At 50.2% G+C, this 6,849-nt stretch overlaps 1 pseudogene; it reads right to left on the bottom strand.

The window, feature by feature from the left end:
- Positions 1-204: 204 nt before the first annotated feature.
- LOC122373029 lies at positions 205-5,760 on the bottom strand (annotated as a pseudogene).
- Between the last annotated feature and the right edge of the window lie 1,089 nt (positions 5,761-6,849).

Genomic DNA, 6,849 nt, shown 5'->3' with positions numbered 1-6,849 from the left:
GTCTTGAATTTAGCGTTGAAGTTTTTGTTTTATCTTCTCTCCTCCGAGCTTGAGTCCTTCAGCGAGGTGGTGTCCATCACTCGATGACGGTGAGTGGGACGGCGCTGGCTGATGAGCCGTGCGCTGTCGGCGGGCTCCGTAGTAGTCCAGGGTAGCTGATGACCTTGCCGCAGGGCAGTTAGTCGTTAGTCTTGCTGGGCAGAGCTACTCACTGGAGACGGTGATGTCGGACGATGACGAGTCCAGGATGGTCAGCTCCCTAGTCGATGACGCGACGTAGGGGCGATACACTGTCACGGAGCACGGACTAACCAGTCTGCGATGTCAGTGCAGATGTAGAGGCTGGGGTCCGTGGTGAGGGGCACAAGTCCCCTCGACCGCCGCTGCCACCATTGTCGTGGAGGCGCGGATAGGAGAGACGACTGAGCGGGCCGAGACTTGTATTGCAACTGTGGTTCTGATTCTGATTCGCCAGTGCCTGTGCGTTATATGCAGGGTGGTTGCACAATGAAGGACCGGTCCGCCGACCCGCCGGGTCGGTGGACGGTGCCGACACGTGGGGAAAGTGACGGCTGTTTCTATGTAACAAAGCTTGAACGTGTACTCTCTTTATTATGATATAGAAGAAGGGAATCGGTCCCACACTTGTGATTAAGTGCTTTGCGTATATGTTATATTGTTATGTTATATTCAAGTATATTATTTCATGTATTCGAGCGTAACATTTTTCGCCATTTTATTTACTATGGGAAAACCCATAGACCTATTAGCGACCCTCCCCGGTTGCTAATCAGGATGAGTTCCCCATAAGCGTTTTTTTTTCTTTGCAATGGTTTGCTAAAATGCTCACTACAAATAAATTTGTGGACATTGGGGCAGGAAATGAATAGATTCTGATAGGAAAATGAACGGTCTCTCCAAAAATCAATCCAATAATACAGTGGCACCCATAAAGCGTGAGCAGTGACGGTTCAAATTAAGGCGGTCGCTATTTATGTATCTTACCCTATAGGAATTTTAGGTCTCATGGTGCTACGCATTTGAATTAAAAGCGAAGCATTTATAGACCAGAAGCATTCACTAAAACTGGAAGGGAAAACTCCTACATTCCGCCTACTTGGGGACAATATCCCTCCGTCCACCGTCCTTCTCTGTGGCCAGCTTTGCTCACCGGTATCCGACGGGTCCGAATTTCACAAGATGCTAAAATAATTTTCATTTTACCTGAGGTTTGGGTACCGTCGAACTGATCATCATCAACATTCTTTCGAACAAGTTTTATTTCTGTGTGCAACGACTCGTTGCGAACGACCGATGCAAATAGTTACTTTTTTAGATATCCATGGATGTTTTTTTTTCTGGGGAGGGACGTCCCCCACGAATAGCCCCTCCCCCGTCTCCGACGCCCATGGTACGGCCATTCCCCTGTGTGTATTATGAGAGAGAGAGAGAGAGAGAGAGAGAGAGAGAGAGAGAGAGAGAGAGAGAGAGAGAGAGAGAGAGAGAGAGAGAGAGAGAGAGAGAGAGAGAGAGAGAGAGAGAGAGAGAGAGACAGAGAGAGAGAGAGAGAGAGAGAGAGAGAGAGAGACAGAGAGAGAGAGAGAGAGAGAGAGACAGAGAGAGAGAGAGACAGAGAGAGAGACAGAGAGAGAGACAGAGAGAGAGAGACAGAGAGAGAGAGAGAGAGAGAGAGAGAGAGAGAGAGAGAGAGAGAGAGAGAGAGAGAGAGAGAGAGAGAGAGAGAGAGAGAGAGAGAGAGAGAGAGAGAGAGAGAGAGAGAGAGAGAGAGAGAGAGAGAGAGAGAGAGAGAGAGAGAGAGAGAGAGAGAGAGAGAGAGAGAGAGAGAGAACTTTGTATTTACAAACACTTGGTCCAATTCTACCAAACATCACATATCAAGGCGCTATCACAGCAGCGTTCCATGCCACTCTAAGGGGTGAGTGCCACCCTATGTCACATTTAACCAATACACTGATAATGATATTTGTCGAATCATATAAACGCTGCACGAAACACCACGCTACTTTTCGGAACATGACATCAAAGTTATCGAGACCTTCAGACACATACATAGCCAAGGCACTGCAAAATCTATCGTAGCCGAAAAAGATTCTGACTGCGTTGTTTATTATGCCTCCGCCTGTGTGCGGTAAAAGCTGATGCGTTTGTGAACCTTTTTCAGCAGGATTGTTTATGATGGACGACAATGAAGCCGCCGCCCGTATGACACAGCGGGTGACTTTTGAGATGTGCTGAATCCAAATATCGTGCCGGCACATGGAGCAGCCGAACGGCCGCTCCCCTGTGTAGATTCGCATGCTCCCCGTGAGGCCTAACCGGAAAGCGAACCGTGCCAGTCAGATGGAGCAGCCGCACGGTCGCTATACTGAGTGGCTCCTCATGGGTTTGGGGAGATCTGACCCAGCAGAGTAACGTGCCGCGAAATGAAGCAGCTGTGCGGGAGCTACTCGTGTGCGTGCGTACGCACATTAGCGTCGCCACGGGGGGGCAAGCGGGGCAGCTTGCCCCCCCAACCTCGGACCGGGCACCCCCTGAGATCGATACAGATCCGATGAGATTTTGGAGTCGGGAAAAAAATGGGGGGTACCTTTCTGAGAATGCCTGTGAGGTCAGACTCGGTTGGAGCGTGCAGTTCAAACCAGAGTCTGACTCGCAGTCGCCAAAATCCTCAAGACTCCGAGTCCAGACTCGGAAATGTCAATGCTGTGATTCATTCTATGTTCCTAGTTTGTTCTTTATTACATTTTACAGCTGATTTTCATAAGTTTTGGAGTGCTGACATAATTTTCGTTCAAAGCGTGAAACGAAATCTTCGGGGCCTTTCTCAACTCTCGTCAAATGTGTGCGACAGGCTCAAGTACCTACCGTACAAGTGTCGCATGGCTCATGAGCTTGCTTTACAAAGGCTCCTAAGGAGCTCCACTGAGCCCTAAAGAAGCTTTCAGAGGGCCCAAACCGGCCTCTGAAAGTCCCACTGGTGTCCATGTGCTCTGAGGGCCCAAGCCCATACAGGGATCTCTGAGCCTTCGAACATTTCTGAGAACCTTAACTGGCCTCTGATAGTTCAGCCAAACTTTTGAGGCGACAGACTTTGCTAACCCCAAGCCGGCATCTGAGGGGGTCACAGCTCACGTGTCCCTCTGAGGTCCGCAACACATGTTTATTATGTCCCTACGTAGGGTCCTAAGGGATTCGACACAGACCCCGAGGGTTCACACTGTTATCCGAGGGCTCCAGGCTCACCCTGGGCCTAGTCTCTTAGCGCCCGCCGCCCACACTGGCTTCTGAGGGCCCCACCTTGGGCTCGGAAAGCCCTAAAGCACCACGTATGTACACGTAAATATTTGAGGTGACCCACGCCGATCTCCGCGGGATCCTAAGCATGCTGAGTCAGCACTGACCCTGAGTGGCCTGAAATGGCCTGGAAGTCCCAAACCTATCTCTAAGGGATCCCTTGCCGCTATGCCGTGCGTAACTTTTTGTTCCGTTAAACAGTGTTTTGTTCGCGTTTGCAGCGCTTCCCTTCAAAAACGTGAAACTTTTGTTCACACTCGAGTGAACAAACACTTCCTCTCACTGGAGCAAAGATGAATTACTTCCGATTCACACTTCCGACACTCACTCTCCGCCGAATGCCCAACTTAGCTACGATCGGCGGCTGGGATAAGTCCTATGCATTTCAAGTAAAACCTCTGCATGCATGCGTGAATGGAAGTTTTAGCAGGGTGATCCGATTAAATGGAGCGTTTTTCACCTTTTTCTGGGTAATGATCATGAGCGTCGAGCGTCTGCACAGGGGCCCTCTGCAGTGCGTCGGCAATCGCAGCCACTATATACTATAATTCTACCAGTCGTTTTTGTCATGAAATTTCAAAATTTCAAATTTTTCTGTAAAAAAAATTACATGTCATAGCTAGAAGGAAACCTTTGTCACCATCGGATTCCTTGCACCATTGCGCGTCGAATGATATGTAAAACGAGTGAGTAAAGACTGGGGAAAGGCAAGTTTTAACACAAAAGTTGATTTTGCCCCCCCCCAACCGAAAATCTCTGGCGACGCCTATGCGTACGCAGGTGTACGATAAGGTCTGACTGCTGAATGAACCGTGCCGGGCAGATGACGCAGCCAAACCGCTTCTCCCCTGTGTGGGTCCGCATGTGCCTGGTGAGATTTGAACGAAGAGCAAACCGTGCCGGGCAAATGGAGCAGCCAAAAGGCTTCTCCCCTGTGTGGGTCCGCATGTGTACGGTGAAAGCCGATCGCTGAGCAAAACGTGCCGGGCAAATGGAGCAGCCAAACGGCTTCTCTCCTGTGTGGGTCCTCATGTGGCTGACGAGATTTGACCGCTGAGTGAACCGTGCCGGGCAAATGGAGCAGCCAAAAGGCTTCTCCCCTGAGTGGGCCCGCATGTGCCTGATGAAATGCGACTGATGAGTGAACCGTGCCGGGCAAATGGAACAGCCAAAGGGCTTCTCCACTGTGTGGGCCCGCATGTGGCTGACGAGATTTGACCGCTGAGTGAACCGTGCCTTACAAATGGAGCAGCCAAACGGCTTCTCCCCTGTGTGGGTCCGCATGTGTATTGTGAACGGTGAATGATAAGCGAATCTTGCCTGGCAAATGGAGCAGCCAAACGACTTCTCCTTTGTGTGGGTCCGCGTGTGGCTGACGAGATTTGACCGCCGCGCCGAGCGAACCGTGCCGGGCAAATGGAGCAGCTGTACGGCTTCTCCCCGGTATGGGTTCGTATGTGTACAGTGAGATCTGCGCGTGTAACAAATCTGGCGGCTCGACATTCATGACACTGATGCGGCTTCACACGGACACCGGGTGTCTTGTGTTCTTTGCCGTTAGTTGTAGCTAAACACTCGGTCGCAGACTGCTCACACTGCCGGACCTTCTCGCCAACGTGGACACGTCTGTGCATCGTCAGGGTACCGGACCGTGTGAACACCTTCCCACAGATATCACACTTGCACGGACTCTGACCGGTGTGCACACGACGGTGAGCGGTCAGACCGACTTGTTGAGCAAACGTTTTGCCGCACACTTCACAGCGGTACGGCCGTTCTTTCGCGTGAGTCCTTCGGTGCCGCGTCATGCTGCCGAAGTGGTCGGTGACGTAAGAACACCACTTGCACTTGTATCTGCCGTTCACGCTTTGGCCATGTCGTCTCTTCAAGTGTCTGTCCAGACGATGTTGTCCCAAACAGCTGAAGTCGCAGTGGGGACACTGAAGAGTGCCACCAAAACCTGGAGAACACATTTGCATATATTGATTGACGCTACAAACGTTAGCGATCAGCAAACAAGTGCATAGACATGTGAGTGACATCAATGATCCCAACCCAATTGATCTTGCAACGAATTGCAGATCACAGGAGCCCTGGTTATACAAGATATTAAGTTGAAACTTTATGTTGGATCTTTTAACACGATCAATCTGGCGACAAGACAAGGACAAGGGCGTAATGTCTATGATCTGGTGTGTGGCCTGTGTGGGATATCACAATGCTTAACCGCCGTGGAGCCGAGGGTGGTGGAGACACCGTGGACGGTGGAGCCAAGGGTGGTGGAGACACCGTGGCCGGTGGAGCCGAGGGTGGTGGAGACACCGTGGACGGTGGAGCCGAGGGTGGTGGAGACACCGTGGCCGGTGGAGCCGAGGGTGGTGGAGACACCGTGGACGGCGGGGATGACTGATGAGGTCTGCCGAAAACATGTCTCCCAGAAACTGACCGTGGAGACGCCTCTGAACACAAAACAAACTCATCATTTTGACCCAATACCCTCCATGACTGACAACGAAAACGTCGACAATTTCAATGCCGTCAGCTCATGCCATTTTTCGCACAGAGAAGAAAAACTGGCCGATGGGGGCAAATCAGCCCCCCCCCCCTCAAATATGTTATATAGTAACAAAATGTTCCGGCTACATTCTTGGTGCCAGGCATAGACCCGGGAACAGGGGGGGGGGGTGGGGGGCAGCGGGGGCGCTTGCCCCCAACTTGCCCCCAACTTTTTTGCAATGGTTTGCTAAAATGCTCACTACCAATAAATTTGTTGGGCAGACATTGGGGCAGAAAATAAATAGATTCTGATAGGAAAATGAACGGTCTCTCCAAAAATCAATCCAATAATACGGTGGCACCCATAAAGCGTGAGCAGTGACGGTTCAAATTAAGGGGGTCGCTATTTATGTATCTTACCCTATAGGAATTTTATGTCTCATGGTGCTACGCATTTGAATTAAAAGCGAAGCATTTATAGACCAGAAGCATTCACTAAAACTGGAAGGGAAAACTCCTACATTCCGCCTACTTGGGGACAATATCCCTCCGTCCACCGTCCTTCTCTGTGGCCAGCTTTGCTCACCGGTATCCGACGGGTCCGAATTTCACAAGATGCTAAAATAATTTTCATTTTACCTGAGTTTTGGGTATAGGGTAAGGTGCCTAATTAGCGACCCTTTCCGATTTGCGACCTGCCTCCCTACAGAAAAACTGGTGGGAGAAAACGGGGTAAAAACGTCGTCAAAAGGTCAGCCATACTTTGGTTATCAAATTAAATTATTTTACGGTTGTCGATGTTTCTGGTGGGACGTTTCAGGTGAGTTTACATGAAAATGACGAGTTTCTTATCCAAAACGTGTGTGTTTGGGCCCTCTCTGATGAAAAGCGATGCACATTAGGATGATGCACCTTTTTTATTCTGAATCGACATTCCTTTTTCAATTGATTGCCGTTTTACCATAGTGAATCGCTTAATTGTGCAGAGCATGGCGGTTAAAAATGTGTCGCAACTCATATTTCCTATTTGCGCCTGAC

The sequence above is a fragment of the Amphibalanus amphitrite genome, unplaced genomic scaffold (assembly GCF_019059575.1).
Source record: "Amphibalanus amphitrite isolate SeventyFive unplaced genomic scaffold, NRLGWU_Aamphi_draft 001434F_arrow, whole genome shotgun sequence".
NCBI classification, from domain to species: Eukaryota; Metazoa; Arthropoda; class Thecostraca; order Balanomorpha; family Balanidae; genus Amphibalanus; species Amphibalanus amphitrite.
The sequence above is the reverse complement of the archived record's forward strand: the minus strand, read 5'-3'. Positions and strand labels throughout refer to the sequence as shown.